The sequence below is a fragment of the Rhinatrema bivittatum genome, chromosome 5 (assembly GCF_901001135.1).
Source record: "Rhinatrema bivittatum chromosome 5, aRhiBiv1.1, whole genome shotgun sequence".
In the NCBI taxonomy this organism is placed as follows: Eukaryota; Metazoa; Chordata; class Amphibia; order Gymnophiona; family Rhinatrematidae; genus Rhinatrema; species Rhinatrema bivittatum.
This window is the reverse complement of record NC_042619.1, coordinates 342,647,975-342,673,955: the sequence shown is the minus strand read 5'-3', so window position 1 is coordinate 342,673,955 and position 25,981 is coordinate 342,647,975.

The following is a 25,981-nucleotide window of genomic DNA, read 5'->3' as shown; positions in this document are numbered from 1 at the left end:
GTGAAGCTCCAGCTGGCCTCTGTTCATCAGTCCACTCCGCCTGCCAACGGTTCCTACCTACGGGTTGCGTCAACCCCACCTCGGCCCAAGGGTCCAGCCTCCGGCACAACAAGAGAGACACAAAACCATAGGAAATGGACTTACCCAGATGTAGGAACAAGAGTGTTCTGGCTGTTGTTTTTGAAGCAGGATTCTGTAAAAGGAATTGCAGGGAAGTAGGCTCTAGGACGTCCTGAGGACTGGGGTTGGTCGACAGTTATTTATGCAAATCCCTTGTATGCAGAAATCCTGGTATCTAAAAAGGAATCGAAGTTCCAACTGTAAAGTAATTCTGGCACATAGAACTAAGTGATTTTTCTGCAAGTAACTGCTTCTGAACATCTGTTCAAGAGAAAACAGGTTGCACAGGTCATAGGCATTGACCTTGCGACAGCATAATTATGGGGGTAAAGGTTCGTTGGTTCATCTCTGCTGGATGTCACTGACTATAGAAATAGATTGGTCTCCATTATTGTCATGGATCTACCACATTTCAGAGATTCAATTACCTTTAAACCCCAAAGTAATTCTTCCAGGCTTGCTACCTACCATAAGAGCGGGAATAAAACTTGATATTCATATTTTAGTGGGCATTGAGGACGCCTTCAGTAGTCTCTTCAATGGTTGCCTAGGTATGGTGTTTGTGGGACACATATACAATGGGGTTTATAACATTAACAGGTGAATTTTAAAAGTGGTGTGTGGGTGCACTTGTTCACGCGTATGCCGGCTCGCACAAAAGGACGTGGTCATTTTATAACATGTGCACATGTTATAAAATAGACTTATGTGCGCACAAGTTTAGAATAGACACATGCATGTTTGTGCAAATGTCGCCTCTACCGCTTAAGTGGGGGAATTTTAGGAGATGTGCAGTGACTCAATTACCATGTTTTCCAGTTCAATTCTAGTTCATCCAGGAAAGGGAGAGGGCTTCCTAACCCACCTAGTTAAATTAGTCCCCTTTTATGCTGTTATTCCCGACCCTTAAAACGCTGCTCACCTCATTTCTGTTTTTTGTTTTAGGACTTACACGCCATCTATATCAGAAGTAAAGTTATGCGGTAGGGGACCCGGCGCGTGCTTGTGCACGTAAATACTTACGCGTTGATTTCACGCATAAATCCAGGAACGTCCACGCCCCACCCACGTGCACGTGGCAGGAGATACGCTCGTACTCGGGCGCCTTTTAAAATCCACCAGCGCACGCCGGCCCAACCTGTGCTCGTATCTCCCCGTTTTGGCGAGCGCAGGGCTTTTAAAATTCACCCGTCTATGTTAAGAGATTTTTTATGATGTTCCTAAAATATGGAAGCCTTTCCATTTGAAAGTGGGTTCAATGTTTAAAAACATAGGGAAGGAAGATGGATAGATGGCATAGTCGTCATGAATAGAAAGCCTCGGAAATTAATAATACAGCATTTGAATGAAATATTGTTGATACTCAGCTGGAACAAGTGTAACTCTCAAGATATATTCTAACTTCGAATCAAATATTGATGTCTTTTCTTCTGTGGACCCATTCCTAGGATCTTGTCAAAAATATTTCGTTTTTTTATGACTGAAATTTTATTGTAGTTCTAATTTGATAGTTGATATTTTATGCTTGCAATGAATCTCAGTTTAAAAAAACAAATTCCCTGACCCCATCCCATCCATCCCAATCCCCCTTTCCTTTAGAAAAAAAGTCACTGATCTGGAAGACCACGTGACGAATGGATGAACTGCGTGGCTGGCCTTCTTGGGGTGCTCCTTCCGATTTTCCTGCTTATTAGAAAGCTTTTGTGGACAAACCTAGATTAAAAACGCTTCTTACGAAGCAATATTCATGAATAAAGCACAAAAAAGAAAAAACTGCTGGTAAAGTAACAGAGGCTAAGAGGATGGATGGACCTGCAGATTCTCCTCTGACATCGAAATTCAGTGCGCTAGTAGCAGAGATCTCTGCAGCGCTGGTAAGCGCATTAGAGAAACAATCTGAACAGATTTCAGAACAGACAGGAGTGGTTAATGAGACTTTGGCTGAGATTAAAAGACAGACAGAGGAAAATCAGAAATGTATTTCTGATGTGGAGTCTGAGACATGTTTTAAATACTGGGCAAGGGAAGGCACTGGAATCCAAGCTTGATGATAGGGAGAATTGCTCCCAATGGAGTATTAAAAACATAAGAACATGCCATACTGGGTCAAACCAAAGGTCCATCAAGCCCAGCATCCTGTTTCCAACAGTGGCCAATCCAAGTGGCAAGTACCCAAGCATTAAATAAATCTCAAGCTACTATTGCTTATTAATTAATAGCAGTTAATGGATTTTTCCTCTAGGAACTTATCCAAAACCCAGTTACACTAACTGCTGAAACCACATCCTCTGGCAATGAATTCCAGAGCTTAACTATGTGCTGAGTGAAAAAGAATTTTCTTCGATTTTGTTTTAAATAGAAACATAGAAACATAGAAACATAGAAATGACGGCAGAAGAAGACCGAATGGCCCATCCAGTCTGCCCAGCAAGCCTCACACATTTTTTCTCTCATTCTTATCTGTTACTCTTAGCTCCTTGTTCTATTCCCCTTCCACCCCCACCATTAATGTAGAGAGCAGTGATGGAGCTGCATGCAAGTGAAATATCTAGCTTGATTAGTTAGGGGTAGTAGGGGCAGTAACCGCTGCGATAAGCAAGCTACACCCATGCTTATTTGTTTTACCTAGACTATGTTGTACAGCTCTTGTTGGTTTTTTTTTCTTCTCCCCTGCTGTAGAAGCAGAGAGCCATGCTGGATATGCCTTGAAAGTGAAGTATCAGGCACATTTGGTTGGGGTAGTAACCGCCGTAACAAGCCAGCTACTCCTCGCTTTGTGATTGCGAATCCTTTTTTTTTTCTTCACCCCTGTCGTTGAAGCTATGCAGGATATGCGTGAAGCATCAGTTTTTTGTTTTTGTTTTTGTTTGTTTTTTTTTTTTCCCCCTGCCGTTGAAGCAGAGAGCTATGCTGGAAATGCGTGATGTATCAGTCTTTCTCCCATGCCGATGCAGCAGAGAACCATGCTGGATATGCATGGAAAGTGAAGTATCAGGCACATTTGGTTTGGGGTAGTAACTGCCGTAACAAGCCAGCTACTCCCCGCGTTTTGAGTGCGAACCCTTTTTCTTCTCCTTTGCCGTTGTAGCAGAGAGCTCTGCTGGATGTGTGAAGTATCAGTTATTCTTCTCCCCTGTCATTGAAGCAGAGAGCTATGCTGTATATGCATTGAAAGTGAAGTATCAGGCATATTTGGTTTGGGGTAGTAACCGCCGTAACAAGCCAGCTACTCCCCTCTTTATGAGTGCAAATCCTTTTTTCCATTACCTCTTGCTGTTGAAGCTTAGAGCGATGTAGGAGTCACAGTAAGCATGTGTATGTTTATTTAATAAGGGTATTGTGTCAATAGCCATCATTCTGGCGAGTCACCCACTCTTCATTGGCGGCCTCTTGACTTTATGGATCTGCAGTGTTTATCCCACGCCCCTTTGAAGTCTTTCACAGTTCTGGTCTTCACCACTTCCTCCGGAAGGGCATTCCAGGCATCCACCACCCTCTCCGTGAAGAAATACTTCCTGACATTGGTTCTGAATCTTCCTCCCTGGAGCCTCAAATCGTGACCCCTGGTTCTGCTGATTATTTTCCTACGGAAGAGGTTTGTCGTTGTTTTTGGATCATTAAAACCTTTCAAGTATCTGAAAGTCTGTATCATATCACCTCTGCTCCTCCTTGCTAACTTCATGGAGTGCCCCCTGGTCCTTCTATTATCTGAGAGTAAATAACTGATTTACATTAACTTTTTCAAGTCCTTTCATGATTTTGTACACTTCTGTCATATCCCCCTTCAGTCATCTCTTCTCCAAACTGAACAGCCCTATCTTCCTTAGCCTTTCCTCATAGGGCAGCTACCAGAATTGCACACAGTATTCAAGAACCTAACATTGTGTAACTACAGCAAGGGTTATTTTTCCCTATATGCATCGTTTTGCATTTGTCCACATTAAATTTCATCTGCCATTTGAAAGCCCAGTCTTCCAGTCTCGCAAGATCCTCCTGCAATTCGTCACAATCCACTTGTGATTTAACTACTCTGAACAATTTTGTCATCTGCAAATTTGATAACCTCACTCGTCGTACCGTTTCCAGATCATTTATATAAATATATTGAAAAGCACTGGTCCAAGTACAGATCCCTGAGGCACTCCACTGTTTACCCTTTTCCACTGAGAAAATTGACCATTTATTTATATTTATTTATTTTATTTATTTATATTCTTTTTTTATACCGAAATATAGCAGAATGCCTTCATTCCGGTTTACAGTGAAACAGTGTAACAAATTTATACAGAGAACAGGTATAACATATAGATTATAACATTATACAAGAAGAGAATATATATATTTATAACATCTCGGCAAAGGCAGAGTATAACAAGTTAGCATGAGACAAAAGGGATTAATTATGCATAAACTTATTAAGAAGTATTAGTGATCAAGATGATGGTTGGGATAGGTATATATAGTTCATATCATTCTGTGTATGATTGTCTAAACAACCATGTTTTTAGTTCTTTTTTGAAATTTTTGGAATCTTTGATGGAACTCAGGTATCCTGGAATAGAGTTCCATACTTTTGGTCCAGCTATTGAGAAGGCTCTATGGGGCGGATTTTAAGAGCCCTGTGCGCCGGTAGGCCTATTTTACATAGGCCTACCGGCGCGCGCAGAGCCCCGGGACTCGCGTAAGTCCCGGGGTTTTTGGAGGGGGGCGGGACCGAGCGCAGCACCGTTTTGGGGGCGTGTCGGGAGCGTTTCGGGGGCGGGTCCGGGGGCATGGTTACGGCCCGGGGTGGTCCGGGGGCGTGGCCGCGCCCTCCGGACCCGCCTCCATGTCACGTCCCGGTGCGCTAGCGGCCCGCTGGCGCACGGGGAATTACGCCTCCCAGAGGGAGGCGTAAATCCCCCGACAAAGGTAAGGATGGGGTTTAGACAGGGCCGGGCGGGTGGGTTAGGTAGGGGAAGGGAGGGGAAGGTGAGGGGAGGGCAAAAGAAAGTTCCCTCCGAGGCCGCTCCGAAATCGGAGCGGCCTCAGAGGGAACGGAGGTAGGCTGCGCGGCTCGGCGTGCGCCGGCTATACAGAATCCATAGCCTTGCGCGCGCCGATCCCGGATTTTAGTAGATACGCGCGGCTCCGCGCGTATCTACTAAAATCCCGCGTACTTTTGCTTGCGCCTGATGCGCCAGCAAAAGTACGCCTATTCGCGCGGTCTGAAAATCTACCCCTATGTCTAGTAGAGGATAGTTTTGCAGATGAGCGGAGGGATGAATAGTTGTAATTTGTCAGAAGATCTTGAAAAGCGGGGTGATTTGTGGATTGTAATCATGTTATCCAGGGATGAATTGTTGTCTTTGTAGATTTCATTGTGTAGGATGGTTAAGGTTTTGTATTTTATTCTTTGTGAAATGGGTAACCAGTGAAGGTTCTTTAGGGTTGGGGAGATGTGATCAAACTTCTTTTTTCCAGTTAGTAGCATTTAATCCTACTCTCTGTTTCCTGTCTTTTAACCAGTTTGTAATCCATGAAAGGACATTGCCTCCTATCCCATGACTTTTTAGTTTTCTTAGAAGCCTCTCATGCAGGTCTTTGTCGAATGCCTTCTGAAAATCCAAATACATCTAAGGTTTGTGGGCATTTCTGAAATGGTGCAGGACCAGGATCCTAGACCCTTACTGGTTGCCTTGCTGGTCTGATTGGCAATGGCAATGTGTGTCTTCAGCATAGTCCTCATTTGGAACCAGGAAAAACCCTGCTAAAAGACCTTGCATGATCATTGTGAAATTCTTAAATTTTGCCCACAAATAAGAATCATTACAAGCCTATTATAAGCATGGAGCTCTGCATCATGAGGGTAATCGTGTGTTAATATTCCAGGACTACTCCAATGCTATGACAATTAAAAGGAAATAATTTGCTCCTATCTGTATGGCTTTAATTAATAAAGACAAAAATGACAATAGTTTAAGCCAAGCTACATGTTTTGTACAATGGAGAAATTAAAAACATAAGTGATGTGCAAGAAGCCAAGGCATTTTTGGAGGCACTTCAAAATGGCTGATGGGAACAGCCCGTACAGGAAGAGTGTCTGCCTTTCCACGTGGGATTTGCATATTCTACTTTAAGAAATAATGCTGACTGTGTTTTGCGATATGGACTGGCTGCAGCTTTTATTTTTTCCTGTGCTCTTTGGGTTAAGGATGTTTTTTTATTTCTCCTTCTGAACTAGTTTACCTTATTAACTAATGCTTTTATTTAAGGGAGGATACCAGTCGTTTGTATTCTGTGCATCAATTTGCTTTTGATCTTAAACTGAACCTTTTTGCTCTTCAGGGCCATTATTGACTGAGGGCAGGTTTTTCTCTTTTTTTGTTTTTTTAAATGTTTAGTCTTTCCCATTTTACATGAGGTTCTCTCTATACTACGTTTATATATATATATATATATATTTATATTTATATGTAAGGATGTATAGCAATCAGTGTTTTTTGTTATCTTTTTTAGTACCTGCAAGGATATTATTGATTTCTTTGGTTGCTGTGAGCGGACAGACGTGAGCACGAGCCCCCATGCCGCGACATAACTGACACAATCCCAGGGCTAGCCGTGGTCCATGTCACTGGAGGGTGAGTGCATCCAGGCATGGGCTAGGCTGAAGCTGAAGACTAGAGCCTTGGGACAGATTGAAGACTCAAGCGGAGCTGAAGACTTGGAACAGGAACAGACTAACCAGGAACTAGGAGACCTCGGATGAGAACCAGCAATCCATGCTGGTCTCTGGGGTAGCCCTCCAGCCACTCTGAAAGCCTTTTTGGACTAACAGCTTAGGAATGGCTTGAATGTAAGATCGACGAAGGGAAAGGACTCAGGACACTGATGACAAGACAAGGCTGAAGGCTCTGAAGACTTGGAACAAGACGAAGGCTGGAAAAGAACTTTGGAGACTAGGGACAGGACTCAGGAACTTGGAACTCAGGGTCAGGAACTAAGAAGAGACTCCAGTGGTGAAGACTTGGACTGAAGAACTCAGAAGACAAAGACAGGAGCACCAGATATGAACCTCAGACAACACAGACATGTGCCAGGAGACCAGGAACATGGAGGACCACAAGAGACCTTTAAGGACCTGGAAACCACAGGAAACCCTTGCAAAGGCCTGCAACAATGGGAGAAGCGGCCTTTTAAAAGCCCGAAGCAGTGACATCATCAGGAGGGGCCATGGGACTTTTCCCACCGCTGTCTCTTTAAATCTTGAGTGGGGCGCATGCACACACCTAGGGGATGCTGGCCTAAGCGATGTCAGTAGCGAGGGAGGAAGGTGGCGGCATTCCAGACCGCGAAGATCAAGGGCCCCTTCGGTGACATCTCTCAGCTGCAGGAAACGGCGGCCAGGCCTAGGTGGCATCGGGGACAGCAGCGCTTCAGCCACGCAGGAAGGCAGAGGCAGCATATGTAGCATCTCCAGCCGCAGAGAGCGACAGCACGCAAGGAGTGCCGGGAGGTGAGTGAGGCTGCCACAAGTGGTATCACAAAATTATGTGCTCATTTGATAGAGTTAAGATTGGATCTTTTGGTGATTTATAGGCACAATCACTTATATTTGTATTTGGTTGTTCTTTTCACTTTTTGTATAAAATGAACAGCAAAGAACATAGATTTATTGTATTTTTGCTGGGAGGGGGCATCTGGGAAGGAAACCCAAACTCTATTTGTCATCTCTGCCCATTTGAGTCATTTTAGCTGTTGGGGATGTATTTTGTTATGGGGGTTCATTGTGAGGTTTACAGAGGGTTATTTGGGGAAGGGGGAGAAAAGTGGGGAACAATAATGATTGTGAATTATTTGGTGGGAAAAATGTCATTGTTTCTCTTTTGGTATTTGGAAAACTTATGGTTTTGTAATTTTGAAGGACATTTTCCTTTTCTGGTGATCTGGGGGAAGGGGCGGGTAATGTCTCATTTTGTTGTTTGTAAGTAGAAACCTAGAAACATGACAGCAGAAGAAGACCATATGGCCTATCTTGTCTGTCCATTCTTCTGATTTACAGCATGAGGGTCTTCTTTCTCGGCTCCTCCCTCACTGGCAGGGCTGGCGGCCATCTTGGCCCAATGCAAGTCTACATGGAATATTTTCAAAATCCCTAAAACTTTTCAAAACTCAGGAAAAAGTCACTTCCAGTATGGTTTGACAATATCTGTGCACCAAGTCCTCACTTTGGGCACCAGTTTATGTAGCAGGTCATCTGTCTAGTGCTTTATCCTTAACTAGGGGTGCCACTGGTTTGAGTTTGAGTCCAGATGGCAAGGAAGAATTTTCTACCGAGGCCCTGGGTCAACACTCTTCGGCTTACTCACTGCTCACGCTCTAGGTATGGGCCTATTATGGAGAATGATCATTCGCGTGCTTCAATTAGATGCCCTTAATTAAAATACGAATTCATTCCCACTGCCCATAGCTGGAAAAATCCGGGGATTATATTTAATGACTAGTATAACCCCCATCACAGTAAGATGTAAAGCATTATAAGACAGTACCTGACAACCCAATATTGCCCAGGCAAGACAATAGGATATTGTGATTTGAAATGTCAGATGCCATTGATATATCAAGCAGCATTAACAGATGTTTAGTTTCACTATCAAATCTTCTCCTAAAAACATTAAGGCTTGGACAATATCAGGGGTTCAATACTATGCATCTTGCAAACCTGAATTAAAAATGGTGAAGGTTAGCATGCTCATCCAGAAAATCAAGTAACTGCTTTAACACCATCCCCTCAATAACCTTAACCAAAAGGGGGAGAGAATAGGGTGATAATTTGCGATGTGGGTGGGATCATAGGTTGGCTTCTTTAAAAGTGGCTTCACATTTGCACAATTCAGCTGTGGTGGCAAGCAACCTTTAACAAGAGATGTATTTGTAATACTAGTAATAGAATCAGTGATATCTTCTCGTAATGCCTTCAGCAGCACAGAGATTCAATGGAAATGTTGGAGGTTTCATATTGGCAATAGATTGGATGGCCTCTGCTCGTTATTGGCAAAAATTGCCCTCATTTACTACCAACATCTTTGAGCATTATCTCAGATGGGCCAGATTGAATAGGAAGGCTCAGACAGATATTTATAATTTTCTCATTTAAAAAATCTGCAAATCTTGCACAGTAGAAGGGATCAAACTATGCAGGCTGTCATAGAATTGCCCTCTTAAGGTATATGTTCGAGCACTAGCTAAAGATCCCTAATCCTCATCACTGCTGCTTTTCCCTGTTGAATGGTTATTAGAGCTTGTAGAAATTGTAGATAAAATTGTTTTCTGCTATACTCACCAGGTAGATGCGCACATCAAATCATCTTTTGGTGTAACCGTGAGATTGGCCTCCTTTTCTGTCTTACCAGACTGTCGGGTGGGGGGCGAGGAGGGGTGTGGCAGCTAATATCTGATTCTATGTCAGCACCCATGAAGTCCATGCTTTTTTATTTTTCTTCTGATTTGTGTGATCAAAGCTCTATTTTAGATGCTTAGTAAAGGTGTGCTGTTCACCTTGTATTCTGCTTAGCTGGTACGCTGAATGTGGCATCAAATAAAACCATGCAAATTCATCTTCTGTTCTGGGAAGCCATGGAGGTGGAATTGGGTGCCATGGCTTACATTATAACCTTTCCTTATTTCACCTCTCACTGATCTGTGCCTGAGGAGGTATTCATGTAGTCTCACTCACTGTGTGCACCAAACATTTCACAGTGGGAGGGAAGCGGCCAGGATCGGTGCCTCACACATTTCACAGTGGGAGGGAAGCGGCCGGGATCGGTGCCTCACACATTTCACAGTGGGAGGGAAGCGGCCGGGATCGGTGCCTCACACATTTCACAGTGGGAGGGAAGCGGCCGGGATCGGTGCCTCACACATTTCACAGTGGGAGGGAAGCGGCCGGGATCGGTGCCTCACACATTTCACAGTGGGAGGGAAGCGGCCGGGATCGGTGCCTCACACATTTCACAGTGGGAGGGAAGCGGCCGGGATCGGTGCCTCACACATTTCACAGTGGGTGGGAAGCGGCCGGGATCGGTGCCTCACACATTTCACAGTGGGAGGGAAGCGGCCAGGATCGGTGCCTCACACATTTCACAGTGGGAGGGAAGCGGCCAGGATCGGTGCCTCACACATTTCACAGTGGGTGGGAAGCGGCCGGGATTGGTGCCTCACACATTTCACAGTGGGAGGGAAGCGGCCGGGATCGGTGCCTCACACATTTCACAGTGGGAGGGAAGCGGCCGGGATCGGTGCCTCACACATTTCACAGTGGGAGGGAAGCGGCCGGGATCGGTGCCTCACACATTTCACAGTGGGAGGGAAGCGGCCGGGATCGGTGCCTCACACATTTCACAGTGGGAGGGAAGCGGCCGGGATCGGTGCTTCACACATTTCACAGTGGGAGGGAAGCGGCCGGGATCGGTGCCTCACACATTTCACAGTGGGCGGGAGACACTCCCCCTTGAAGCCTCCCTACTGTGATTTCCATAAACACTCAGCATCTCTCCAGATCTCTGTAACACTGCTGTCATTTATCTATTTATTTATTTGTCTGCTTTATATTCCACTTTTCGACACTTCAAAGCAGATTACACTCAAGTACTACATTCTGTTGGGACCAACAAATGCACCATCAGTGAAGCAAGAACCAATTGTACAACCCCCTAACAAACCACTAAGTCCATTGATGTCCAAGTTGTTCTGCTGCTGCTAAAAGCTTGCAAAATAAAGAAAAATAGACAAATAAGCAATGCTTTGCTGAGGCTGGCCCAGGGGCGGATTGGCCTATCGGGGGATCAGCTGTGACAGAGCCACGCTCGGCAGACCACGTGGTATCACCTGGGCGGCGAATCCCCGGGCCGGTCTTCATCGGGAATCCGCCGCTGGGCTGGCCCTAAGGCTTGTCACTGCTGCTTAAATAATACCGGTCTCTTCTTTTTGGTCCATGGTGTGCCTTGGCTGGTTAAGCTCCTGAATTTATTTATTTATTTAACATTATTTCTTGCCCGTGCCCTCCAATGTTTGGGGTGGGTAACAGGATAAAACATACATAATAATAAAACAAAATATGTAACCGAAACAAAATACATGCTAAAAACAAACGCTGATAGCCGCAGAAATGCAACAGACAACTATTAGTCTGAAGGAGTCAGGGAGACTCCTCAAAGAATCTCAGAAGTGCTCATTTGTACTGCTAAAAGTTGGACTGTTTGGTGTTGAGTGGACAACATCTCAAAGTTTTGGTCCTGAAAGGCCTGCCTAAATAAGAAGGTTTTAAGTGCTTTCTTGAAATCTTTGGGATTAGATAGGACTCTAATGGTGAGAGGGAGTGAGTTCCAAGCAATGGGACCAGCAAGAGAAGGCCTGTTTGCAGGTCATAGATAGCCTAGCCTGTTTGGCAGAGTAGACTGATAGAAGCAATTGATTTCCTTTCTGAGATTGTGACATGGAACATAAAAATGTAAAGCGGAACTGATTCAGGGACTGGCCACATTGTTAAGAAGATTGTGAACAAGCTTATATATGATGCGCCATTGGACTGGAAGCCAATGGAAAGACAACAAAGCAGGAGAGATATGATAATGATGTCTGGAGTTAGTGAGAAGCCGAGCAGCAGAGGTTTGGACAAGTTGGAGGGATCTAAGAGTGGTTTATGGGAGACCTACATAAAGAGAGTTGCAATAGTCGATACCAGTTAGGATTAAACCTTGCAAAACAGTACAAAAATCAGAATGTTCAAAATGCATTTTGATGTGATACAATAATTTCAATTTTGCATAAGAAGGCTGAATTATGGCTTTCATGTGAGGTTTCATATCTAATGTTGGATTGAAGATGGCATCAAGATTATGGACAGTTTGTTTTAAAAATCTGATTTGAAATGTTATCAGATGAGAAGGACGAAGGGATCTGAAAGGGAGTTGAGCAGCCAAGAATGATAATTTCAGATTTTTATAGACTCAATGAGACTTTGTTAAGGGAAAACCATGCTTTTAAGGAGGTGAGACCGAGAGTAATGAAATGAGCTGTTAAGGACAAAGAAGACTTGACCAGAAAATAAAACTATGTATTCAGCATCGATGAGAGGCATGATGTAAATGCTAAATATTTCAGCAGATAGAGCAAATCCCTGGGGATTTTAGAAGCAGAAAAATCCAGCCAGCGCGAGTCCCAGAGGGATGCTATGACAGAGCCAATTCCACCAACAAAGGGAATGCTGTGCTGGTCACAGAATATAAGTGTGGCGTCCGTCGCTGCTCGACGCCCTTACTCCGCCCTTTCTACCTTTTTGTGGCGACTCCCTCCGGGTCTGATGGACGTTTGCTGCCGCGGCGTCTCCATACTGTCTCTTTCCGGCATCCCCGGACCGGCACGATGCTACGGATCCGCCATGTTCCTGATGACGTAAGGCGTGCGCGAGCGCTCCCATTGATGTATCAGCAAGGGTGCGAACCTTGGAGGCATCCCCCGAGATGACGTCATCCGCTTCCAATATAAAAGGTCTCAGTATTCGCTAACGATTTGAGTTAGCAAGGATTGATTGCGGGGATTCATCTGGACCCGCTTCTCTCTACGCTACTCTGCCTCCTCGGACATACCAGGGGTACCCGCTCCTCAGGGGCCTCGCTCTCTTTTCTCTATTTCAGATTACACATAGGAACCGGTACTCGCTCCTCGAGGGCCTATGTTCCTGAACACACTGAAGATTCTCTACTGCCTGGAAGCTATCGCAGATACAGACAATTGGGAGTTACCATCGCTCTCTCAGAGCTTTCCCTGGAACCAGGTACTCCCTCCTCGACGGCCTAATCCTTTCCAGCTACTGAGGTTTCTCAAGACCTTATGTGAGTTATCATCTAAGTACTGGCTATGTATACAGCATACCATGTCTACTCACTCTCTATAGTTTCTCTACAGCTCAGCAACCCTGGGATTGTGATTCCAGTACCTGAGGGACTTCAGCCCTACCGGGCATATCAGCTCACTACTGCCACCTCTGGTGGTTCTACTAACCTGTCTAATAAAAGAATTATCTGTGTGTCTCCGTACCCAAGCCTAGCCGGTGGTCCCTCTCAAGATATCCTCCTGGGGGCGCTGTCATCTGTCATCGGCTCAAGGATCCACCATTCTACATTCTACTACAACTGAGTACCCTCTCCAAGCACTCCGCTGGTAACAGATTGTTATCTACTCCCTCTACAGGAGCTGAGCATACCAGATGGCTACTTCCTAGCACATCCATTACAGATTACTTACTCCGCTCACGAAGCATAACAGTTTGCTAACTCCTCCTTCACAGGAGACGTATTCAACAGATTGCTACTCCCATCTGCTTGCTCCATCCATCAGCATAGCAGATCACTACAGATTGCTAACTCCTCCCCTCTGGAGGAGCGATTCATAACAGATTGCTAACTCCTCCCCTCTGGAGGAGCAGATCCATAACAGATTGCTAACTCCTCCTCTCTGGAGGAGCAGATCCATAACAGATTGCTAACTCCTTCCCTCTGGAGGAGCAGATCCATAACAGATTGCTAACTCCTCCCCTCTGGAGGAGCAGATCCATAACAATAAGGCTGAGGTGGAAGAATTAATTCCAATTTGCTGTGAGCAATTATGAAGGTATGATTGGAACCAAGAAAGAACAGCACCGGAGAAACCAATAGTGGATAGTGGGGAGAGATGAATGTCATGATTAATGGTAGTGAGGTCAAGGAGGATAAGTGTGTAGGAAGCACCAGAATCAAAAACATGGTGAATAATGTCATTGCTAGAAAGTAAGAGTGTCTCGGTACTGTGAAATCGTCTGAATCCAAACTGGTATTGATCTAAAACTGGATGGTTGTCAAGAAATTGGGTAAGCTATTTGAGAACAAATGACTTCATAATTTTGGAAAGAAAAAGAAGGGAAGAAATAGGTTGGAAGTTAGAAAAATCCGAACTATCGGCAGGTTTTTTTTTTAGAATGGGACAAACGGAAGCCATTGCATTGCTTTTCCCCAGTAATCTGCAGGGCCAGGGGCATGAGGTGGCCGGACATCTGAGAGGGATCGAGTAAGGCTGAGTAAATCTCAGATGAGGGCAGGTTGGGTGGGCAGAACCAGCAGTATGTGAAGTCTGAGCAGAGCCGGTGAACAGGGCTGAAACGGGTGAGGTGCGACAGCTGCAGTGCCATTGCATCTCTCTTCCAGAAGACCTAAAATGAGAGAAGTAAGTTACATCCCACCCTCTGAAGGCTGGGGACCTGCATGCCAGTCCACCCTATCTATTGTCCCATCAAGTGGGAGGAAACTTTCTGGCAAGCGTCCCACATATTAACCCTTTCTCCATCCTCCCATCTCCAAAGCAACCAGGATGGCTGCAAGAGATGGGGAGCAGATCGCCGAGATGTAGTGGTCATGTTGTGGCCCCATAGCAGCTATATGCTGCGGTAAGGCCCTGTAAAGCAAAAATAAATATCATGTAAAACACAATGGCAATAGTATAAGTGAGAAGGATCAGTTATAGTAGTGCACGGGTTGTGCGAGATTTGATTTTGGCACATTCACAATGCACAGAGCTATTGACTTGCTGCAGGATTTTGGTTTAAAAACCACACTTTCACATATGTTGGTAACTACTAGCATCCTGTTTTGCATCAGTATATAAAAGTGCATATTATAGTGTTTTTATCAGACTCTTCAAAATAGTATTTAATGCTTAAGAGAAAAATGTTTTTTTTACAGGACATTAGGATAAGAAAACTTTCAGTCTGTAATTACAGATGGCTAATTAGCCCAGTGCTTGGCAGTCTGATGAGGCATCAAAGAAGTAAAGTAGACATGGTAATGCTCTTGTGTCAAAATGCCTGGACTAAAAATTGAAAACAAAATATGCAATGAAAAATGGCTACTTGGGAAAGAAAGGGAATATAGGTTTAATTTAGATTTTTAAATTCATCTGCTGCATAAACATGCTGAGAAGTGGATGTCTCCAGCCAACTAAAAGGCTTTCAGCTGAGATAACAATGGTATAATTAGGACTGTGTTTATTATTGAAGACGTTTGATGCAACCCCCTTCGTTTTGTTCCTGCAGATGCAAGCACGCATACTAACACAGTGCGAACACCCTGCCCTTGGAGCACGTTCAGTTTACCTCTTTCTGTGTTGGAGCGCCAAAATATTTGTTAAAATATCTCTAGCTGCATCTCAGATTGGGTTAGCAGTCAGAATGGAAGGATAAATGGGCCTTCTTTTAAAAGGATTTTCTTTTTTGTTACAGCCTTGGAGATACTCAATGGATAATACAATTCCAAGGTGCTTATCTTAAAAAGAAAACCATCAGGCAAGAGAGCAATAATGTACGTCTTTCCTAGCTGTAAGTGTTCCAGACACAGTAGGCAGGATGGACAATACCGGAAGTAGCTTACCAGAAAAACATGGTTTAAATAATATGATTTGTCAGTTACAATGTACAAAACAATTAACATTTATTCATTGGGGGGGGGGGGGGAATTTTGAAACCACGCATAAATTAACCAGCAAACAGTTACATGCATAAGGTGGCTTTGAAGATTATCCTATCCAATCTACCTACACACATTCATACCTGCTATTTAGTGCATGGACATTTTTCAGGAACAGATATTTGCATATGTTCCAGTTTTCCTAACTCCGTTCCCGGTAATGTCTCTGCTCGCTTCAGGTAAATTTTACATGTGAACATATACACATAGGTTTGCCCGCATATTAGGTGGGCAACTTTAGAAAATATATCCATTCCCTAAGGTAAACACTGTTTTATCCATGGAAATGCTTTTGAAAAATAGAAAGACATTTCAGAAAATGTTTTAACCGTTATCATTTCCACCATTATATCTTTATTGTAATCTGAGTACTGCCTTGTGGCTCCTTATCAAACTCTCATGCAAATATCACATGCGTAGAAGATGTGAACAGCATTGAAGAATGGCTCAGGGAAGGTGATAAGGGACAAATAGTGACAATAATAAAAAAAAATACTGACAGAAAACCAAAGAAGGTACAGGAATAAGATCACAGTAGCAAACAGAGGGCCAAGTTCATTAAGGCTTTTCTCCCAATTTGTGTCTATGGGGAAAACCCTTAGTGAATCAGGTATAGAGTCAGAAAAAAATGCAAGTTGATGTATTGAGGAATTTAGCTAATGTGTAGTGTGAGCGAGTGCCCCTAGTTTTCCCCTATAAGCCTGTGCAGGCCCAGGCTAGATACCGGTCCACCTGAAATCCCCAAAAGGGAGCGCGGTCTATGGCTGGGGCCCTGCTGGGCAGGAGGAGCTCAGAGGGCCTGACCCATGAGAGGGGAATAAGAGGGTAAGCCCTGGAGTAGGAGCTCCTGAACCACAAAGGTAGGCAGTGTTGTGGTGATTATTTTTGCTGTGTGAAGTTAATAAAGTGAGATTGCAAAAGAAAGGGCTGGAGTCAGTGTTTAGTGCTCCAGCCCAGAGGAGTTTGCTCTTCCAGTCCTCACATATATTGTTTCCCCTGGTAGTGCACTTTACTGGGATTCCTTGCAATACTTCTCTTTCTTGCCCGAACCCCCCTGAACCTTTATCTCACAAGTTACACCTGCCAGATGCAGACGTAACTTGCGCGCGCTGGCCATGCCCCCGCCCCACCCCCGGACCACTCTGCCCCTGGACCGCCCACTTTTTCAAGCCCCGGGATTTACATGCGTCCCAGGGCTTTATGCACGCTGCCGGGCCTTATGAAAATAGGCCCAGCGCATGTAACCCTTTGAAAATCTGCCCCACAGTTATTCGGCTATGGTTAGCCATATAACTTTAGACTTAACTGTAATATTAAAAAAAGAATATATACGGTTAAGTTACGGTCCAGTCAAAAAAAAAAAATCAACGCGGGCTGTCCCGAGCCTCCCTCCCAGCAGAATTGCAAAGGCTCTCTGGAGCCGACCTTTCCACCCCCAAAAAGAGCCCATTTAAATAAAGTAAAATAAAAATACTGGTGCCAGCAGAACCCTCTCCTCCTGTAGGAATTAGGCAAACCAGTCCCTTATTTCCTTTAACAATTCCTGGCTTCAGAATAAAATTGTTCTCCAGGTTCCAATTTGTCTGGAAGCAAAATCTTAAATGAGCAGGGTGACATTAAAAAAAGAAAACCTGACATGAAACCAAAACTTCCTCTCTTAGGAATTTATTTGTCTCAAGTACAACTCTAACAGAAATCTAAAAAACCCCCCCGTTTGCTCCCTGTATCCTCAGCAGGCAGCTCACTATATACTTTACATTTCCATTACCCCCATAGACAAGCAATGAATGCATTATTACCCATAATGTCTCATGACATCATCACCTCCAAATGAGGTACATTTTAAGAGCCACGTGTGGGCACACGTGCACATGGATACGGCGGTTTTTAACACATGCACGTGTTATAAATCAGCTATACACGCATATAAATGTGCACAAATGCGTAAGTGGGGGCATTTTAATAGCTGTGTTGACACAATAGCCCTTTTTTTCCCAGTTCGCTTCAGTAAAGGAGAGGACTTCCTAGCTGACTTGTCTCCCTTTTACCTTATTGCCCCTGACCCTTAAAACTCAACCAAGTAAAGTTACGCAGTGGGGGGGACCCCAGTGTGCGCTCGTGTGCGTAGCTACCTTCGTGCTGGATTCATGTTACAGATCTGGCCTGCCCACCCCTTTTTGGCGAAAAGAATTTTTCTGTATGTAATGCGAGATATGTGCGAGGCTGCGGGCCTCTTAAAATCCACGCAGCGTTTTGGCACGCGCGCAGCTTTTGAAATCAACCAGAGAGCCAATTAGGCGTGAGATTTATTCCTTCATATAAAAATACTGATTAGCACATCCATTTTAGATCCATGGGCAGACTGTCCTTTGCCCTCCATCTTAGATGGAGCATCATGTGATGTTTTTCACTCTTTCAACTAGAAAAACATGTTTACCTCCTACAAAAAGGGGGAACAGTTGCAGTTTTATTATGATCCAATATCCCAATTACAGACTTAAAAAAAATCTTGTTTCAGATAGTTATGACTTTATCATTCTTAATCAGATCATAAGACTTAGACAGATACAAAAACATATTGCTTAGCTCGGCTATCTGTTCCACAACAATACTCCATTTTGTGTAGCTAACCAGGATACATAGGCCCAAGATAACCATAACTAGATGGCCTTAACCTATCTAAATTCCACACCCCTCCTCCTCCTCCAACTTTCCCTTAAACCTGAAAATGTTAACTTTCATGGCCCCCCAAATCCCCCTCAACACCCACCCCAATCCCTTCCCTTCTCTCTGCCCTATTCCTTTATTTAAAGTTGATGTCCAGGATTGCAGTAGCCTCCTATCACAATCTGGGCCCGGCGCTTCTGGGGATGCTTCTGCCGTTGCTAGACAATTATGATGGAGGCGTATGCAACCCCTACCTAGAATGCCCCCAAAATGCCCCTTTTATATCCGCCAAAATTATAGGCGGATAACAATATATCTGGCTCTAATTTAGCTGGATAAGCAGCTCAATATGCCATTTAAGCCATTTAGATGCATAACTTGTGGGTTATCCATCTAAATGACTTTTGAATATCTACCCCATTTTTTTTATGAAAGATGACATTGGCTCTGTATTGATTAGGCTTTTTGGTGGAACTAGGGAGCAGAAAAGAAGCATTTATCACTGGCTTATTTGTTTAAAGGTCTCAAATAGAGAAGCTGATTAGCCTAGAAGTATCATGTATTTGTTTAAATATAAGAAAAAGGTGCTTGAAATTTGATTGGTCAACTATATATGAAACAAGTTAGAGTTTGGCCAAGCTCCTTTTGGATTTTCCCACCAATTTTGGATTAGCTGAAATGATAATTATATATTTTTGCATTTTCGCTATGTAGCCTTTGCTTCCTTTTGAATTGCAGTGGACAGTCCACCACTATGTAAAATGGTGATTATATGGGTTTTCTTACTGTTATTATAAAATGGTTTCATAATGTTTTTTGAAATTTTTATTTAAGAAATCTGAGTGTCAAGATATGTTTGCCCTGAAATAGCTCCTCAGCAAAATGTTGGCCACATCGGCATTTTTGTGGATGTAACGAGTTGCCAGTAAATCGGATATTCAGTTTTCGATACAAAAGATAAGTCTGGCATAAAATTATTTATCTTCACTGCTCAGTTTTGCGTTTCTCACTGTTGTAGATGCTTTTCACAATGAAGAGAGGTTTTTCTGACTGATGATTGTATATAAGCTGTAGGCTTCAGATAAGTGTTTCAGCTTTATTCTGAGGTCTTTTGCTCCATGATAAGAACTAACTATACTGATGTTTTGGAATAATAGAATTATTTTATGTGGGGTTTGCGTATACTGTATATTTCTGGTGGAAGTAGTCGCACTGTGGATCAATACAGAGGCATTATGATATTCTCTATTTTATTTTCTATTCCTTCTCTTATGATACTTAGCATCCTATTTGCTATTTTGATTGCCACCACATAGTGGACCTTGGATTTGAAACTATTGTCCACAATGATTCCAAGATCCTTTTTCTGGGTGGTGATGCCTAACATGTAATCCAACCATAGTGTACCTATAGCTTGGATTATTCTTTCCTAAATGTATCACTTATCACTTATGTATCACAATAAATTTTGTCTGCCATTTTGATGCCAGTGCCTCAGCCTGGAAAGGTTCTTCTGCAGCTCTTCACAGTCCACTTGTGTTTTAACAACTTCGAATAATTTTGTGCCATCTTCAAATTCGATCACCTCATTTGTTGTGGCCATTTCCAGATCATTTATGTAAATGTTAACCAGCACAGATCTCTGCAGCACTCCATCTCATGATGACCTTTATCAAACCTTTCTATCAAACTATTTCAACTGACTCCCCTTTCTCAACATGTTTGTTAGCCTCTTCAAAAAATCTAACAAGTTTGTAAATCAAGATATCCCTTTGCTAAATCCACTTTGGCTCTTACCCATTAGTCTGTGTCTATCCAGGTAGCCGTTAATTTTGTTCTTCTGAATAGTATCTACCATTTTTCCTGATACTGACATCTGATTCACCGGTCTTTAGTTTCTTGGATCACTCTGGAGCCCTTTTTAAAAATGGGTGCTATCTTGGCCATCCTCCAGTCCTTAGGTATCATAGCTGATTTGAATGAGAAGTTAGAAATTACTAATAGTAAATCTTCAATTTAGTTTTTGAGTTCTTTCAGAGCTCTGGGATGTATACCATCTGGTCCTGGTGATTTGTTACTCTTTAGCTTGTCAGTTTGCTCTATCTTCACAGTTCACTGTGTTTTGATTCAGTTCCTCTGAATCATCACCCTCAAAGAATTCTTTTTGGCGTAGATATCTCGCTAACATCTTCCCGAGTAAAGACTGAAGAAAATAATTAATTTCATGTTTCTGCTAAAGGATTGCCTTCCCTGATTACCTTTTATAGTCTTCAGTTGTCAACATGGGCATAGGGTGACTATTGAAGTTGGTGGTGCATCAGAAAACTTGCTTCTGAGCTGCCTCCCCAGCCTAATATCATCAATAAAGACCAGGCCCAAAATATCTCTTTTAACATGTTTATACAAGCAACATTGAGCTGGCCTTTGATGTCAGGCTAAGGGAGACAATTCAGAGTGTTTGCAGCCCAAATCTTTATTGGTAACTGCTGCTGGGAGTCAGTGATGCCTGAGGCGAGGGATAGGATAGGATTAGATGCCCCCCCCCCCCACCCCTACTAAGGTACCCAAAAGCCACAGGGTGGGTCTTAAATTAACAAAACAGGTAAACTTAGAAAGCTTGCAAAGCTGCTTCCAGCCAGACAGCCTTTTAACCCATCCTGGAGGATTGGTCCTTAGGGATCCAAAAAGGGATCACTGGGGGATATCCCAGTCTTCCAAGCAATATGAAGGCTAAAAGTTGTGCTGTGGATCCAGGGATAAAGAAGACATGTAACCCTGGGTATCTGTGAAGCAAACCTGCTGAACGTCTTGGTAGTATTTCTAATCTATATGAAAGCTAATGGTATATTCTGACCCATTGTTATGGTTTAGAGGTGTTTGAGTGGATTCTCGGGATGACCGCGCCCATGGGGAGGAGCCCTGTGAGGATCCGCAGTACCAGGCTAGACTCAGGACGCACAAACACAGAGATTTGTCTTTTATTGAACAGCTGATGAGTTCCACCAGAGGTGGCAGTAGTGAGGCAATCCAGAGATAGCAGTCCAGGGATCCTCGGCAGAGGAGACCCGTCTCACAGAGGTGGTTAGGGAAGTCCTGTTCCAGGTTTGCAATGCAGCAGAGCTGTAGAGAGACACTGACAAGTTAGATTACTCACTAAGATGGTAGCTGTGTGGTAGATTCCAGTAGGCAGAAGTAGATGGTTACAGGCACTGAGACAGGGAGAGCAGGCCCTCGAGGAGCGAGTACCTGATCCCAGTAAGAAACCTGAAATACAGCAAAGGGCCCCCGAGGAGCGGGTACCCAGGTTAGAGAATACCCCGGAGGGCAGAAAGAGAGCTTCCAGCGGCAGCAAGGAAGCGGCAGAGTAGCACAGACCGGAGGCTTTCCATCCAGCAGGATCCTTGCTAACTCGATGAGCTAACAAACAAGCAGGTCGGTACTCTAAGGCCGCGGTAGAAAGAGTGCGGCATTGCCAGGCGCACCCTCGTTCCCCGCACGCACAGTTCTCTTCACCTAGCGCTCGATACTCTCTTCTAATTGCATGCAAATGCATGCCGCGGCTGCGAAGCCTTAGGCAAGCGTTAGGCCCGCGCAACCCATTTTACTGTATAGAGCGCCTATACAGTATCCTGGGTTCGCGGGCCTAACGCTTCACGGCCGCGCTGGTATCTGCATTCGGGGGCCGTGCATTCATCCAGGCAGAGGGAGCCGGCGCGAAAGCAGCCTCCGGCTCCCTCTGCCTGGATGAATGCATGGCCCCGCCGGCAGTGAATGAATGCCCGTGCGATTTCGGCGCTCATGCCTTGAGCGCGCGAAATCGTACGGGCATTTCATTCATGCATCAAACTCCTTATAGGAAAACCTCTTTCTAACAAATAAGTGATCTCCAGGCCTTTTTTTTTTTTTTTTTAAATCAGAAAAAGACCACTGAACCCTAGTCATAATGAAAATAACTTTGGCTCCTGAATGAGCAACCGATTAGACTGGGATAACCAGAAACAATGCCCGTGCGATTTCGGCGCTCAAGGCATGAGCGCCGAAATCGCACGGGCATCATTCACTGTCGGCGGGGGCCGTGCATTCATCCAGGCAGAGGAGCCGGAGGCCGCTTTTCGCCGCCGGCTCCCTCTGCCTGGATGAATGCACGCCCACCGGCCGCCTTGAGCGCCGAAATCGGGAGGAGAGGGGAAGGGAGAAGGGACTACCGTAGCAGGCCCGAGCCTTGCTACTTTTCGGTTTTTTTTTTTTTTTTTGCTTCGGGAGGAGGGGACAGGACTGGGGCTGCACCGGAGACCGGACGGGGCCTTGAGCGCCGAAATCGCCCCCATTTTTATTCTCGTTTTAATTTTCTAACACCACACTAACACCAAGTAGAGGGTGGCAGTAAACTAACAGGTTAAGGACGCGGCAAAATAGTGGGTTACAAAGGAGATAATCTGAGCGCGCGTCACAGTATCGGAGGGGAATAGCTAATTCCTTCATTATACAGCTAATTCGTTCATTTACATATCATATACATGCTGCGTGCGGAAAGGGTTATGCGTCTGTTTTAAGAAGCACTAAGGACGCGTGAAACTGGAGACTGGATCGCCTTACGCGTCCGAATTGTGCGCTCCCAGCTCGTTACAGACGGGAAATCCTCAACCGCACGTTACAGTATCGACCTGAAGGGCAGGTAAATACCTCCAGGAAGGGGTGGAGACCATTGGTGGTAGGCCAGCCTTCCTGTGCTGACCTTCTTTAAAAGAAGGGCTGGCCTCGCCGTGTGCATCTAGAGGACATTGGGGGGCAGGGCTTCCGCTGCGACAGCGTCCCGAGCGCAGGGTTAGGCCTTACGACGTCGCGGTAGCCCCTGGGGGTCTGGAGCACGTCTGACCGAGGGGTAAGGTTGGTCGGCCTCCTCGGCTGACCGGCATAACAGCCATGCTGGATTGACTGTGAGAACTGTGAACCTGCTGATACTTGGTTATGTTCTAGTGAAGAGAACCTGTTACCTTTTATGTCATGAAGAAACCCTGCACTAAATGATAAAATACCTCGGTTTCATTATTCTACAGCTAATAAACTGATAAGGATCCAGGAAGGGAACAGCCCACATCAACAAGCCCAACATGAGGTGCTAGCTGCTGAAATATCTAGTGTGGCTGAAGCAGATTTGAGCTTCTCTTCTCACTCCCTTCACAGCACAAATATCCTCCTGCAGTGCCTTCTTTTCTTGCACAAATGGCTGTTTCTTCTCTGCTGGCTTTACCATGAAATCTGAATCATGCAGAGACTGTGCAGCTTGCAGAGGAGGAGGCAGGAAAGCACTGATGCTGCTTTATTTCTGTTGGTGAATCATACAGAAGAGCAGGAACATAGGGAGAGTGGGTAAAGAAGAAAGAAGAAGGCGGGAAAGAGAATGAAGAGAAAAAGTGCTAATTAAGGTTAGGGAAGCAAATGATGAATTGCAGAAGAAGAGTGGGCAAAGGGACTGGGGATGAGAGCAAGGGGAGCTGGAGGAGTGAGATAGCAAGCAAGGGATCTTCAGGGGGTGATAGTGGGCATGGGGACTAGGCGGAGAGAGCAGGAGGGGTGAGCAGCAAGTGAGGGGACTGGAGAGGTGTGAAAGATGTGAGCAAAGGGGGCCAGGGGTGAGATCAAGAAGAGTTTGAGTGGATGAAAGTGAGGAAGGGGGCAGGAGTATGAGATAGCAAATGAAAGTACTGGATAGATGAGAGTGCGCGGGGGGGGGGGGGGGCTGCAGTGAAGAGTGTGCTTTTAAGAAGAGAGAGAGAGAGAGAGAGAAAATGACAGAGGGAAAAATAGGATACGGGATAGCACTTCATCATTTGATCCAGATTGGAAGATCAGCAACAGGCAGGCTCTACTCACCCACCACATGAAATGTATTTGAAATAAACTAATCTTTTTTTAAATTTTATTTAACTTTATAAAATTTTGGGATTTTTTTAAACTAGTCTTTCCAAATAATGCTCAAAGCGGTTTACAGCCTTTTTTAATTTTAGAATTCAGGTACAATGAATCATTGCTTCAAAGAGCTTACAATTTAAGTGGAAATCTGACACTTGCCCAAAGTCACAAGAAAAGTCATTGAGGAAAGTGGTATTCAAATACTGGTTTCCCCTGATTATAGGACCATTGCTCTAATCCATATGCCACTTTGAATATTGTTTTTTAGGAGAGAAGATTGTGATTCTTCAATTTAATTATCAAATTCTTGGGAGGGGGAGGGGAAGGGAGAGGAAGAACCTATGGGCTCATGCACTTGATATTTTAAGTACTTAATGCCTCTGATGTTGACTAATTTGTTAACTTTCCTAACTTCTATTAGTATTTCACTGTCTCTTCATCTTGGGCCAGGTGGATGATCTATACCCCCACTGCTATACTCTTCTGCAGAACACATTATATTTCTATCCATAGAGATTCCACAGTGTGGGACTCCAGTCAGTCACCTTGTTTGTCTTCCCTTAAAGTCATACATGGGGGTCCCAAAATGGTTTTGCCATCCCCAAAGGTTATAGAAGGGAGTTCCAAGCTGCTACCAGTTGTAATGACTGTCGGCTGCAGGCAGCCGCGGCCGACCCAACTCACTTCATGTCATACCCTGCTCTCCACTCCGGGTGAACTCACAGCTGTGGCTAGCCGCTACCGCCGTGTACCTCCTGGTTCCTGAGACTCCACATGGCGGCTGGGACACCATTGACCTACACGCCGACTCTGGGCCTTCCTAGGCATGTGCGTGCACCACCGGACCTCCCTTTTAAAGGCCCAATGGCGGGAATTTCAGGGGCGTCCCCGGCTGATGACATTACAAGCCTGAGATATTTAAGCATCGCCTTTGGCCTACGCTAACTGACTTGGCAGAGTTCCCTGAGCTCCGTTGGTGCTAGTTCCTGTTCGCTGGACCTGCCGTTACTGCCTTGGATCTCTGCTCTACATCTTGGACTCTGGCTCTGAGTACTCATCCTTGGGGACCTGCTCTGCGCTTCCATTTCGGGACTTTGTCTTGCGCTACCCCTCTCCTTGGGGTAGCCTCAGCGCTACCATACCAAAGATATGGTCTCTACGCTTCCCCGCTCCTCAGGATAGCCTAAGTGTCACTAAAAGTGGAGATCCTGTCCCCACGCTTCCCCCGCTCCTCGGGGTAGCCTCAGAGTTGCCACACCGGAGTTCCTGTCTCCACGCTTCCCTGCGCCTCAGGGTAGCCTCAGCGTTACTGCACCGGAGATCCTGTCTCCATGCTTCCCCGCTCCTCGGGCCTGCTCTGTGCGTCTCTGTCTTGGAGATCCTTTCTCTGGTTCATTCTATCTCCTGACCTACCCTGCACTGCAATACCTTGGAACTGTTTCTTTCAGACCCACTCCTCGGGGCACCCTGCAGTATTGCCCAGTGTTTGTGTCTGCAATCACGTGGCTGTGATGCAGACAGCTGGCTACACCTCCTGTCTCCTGGGCCACAGCTGTGGTCCCAGTTGCCTGTGTTTCCATTACATCTCGCCTCCCAACGGTGGGGCCATGTGGGGCTCAACCCCTCATGGAGAGTCAACTCCCACCTCAGGCCAAGGGTCCACGAAACCTACAAAACCTAACACCAGCACCATCTTCTTTCTGTTTCTAACTCAGTGCTGTTCCTGGAGTTAAAATGAAATGTGAGTA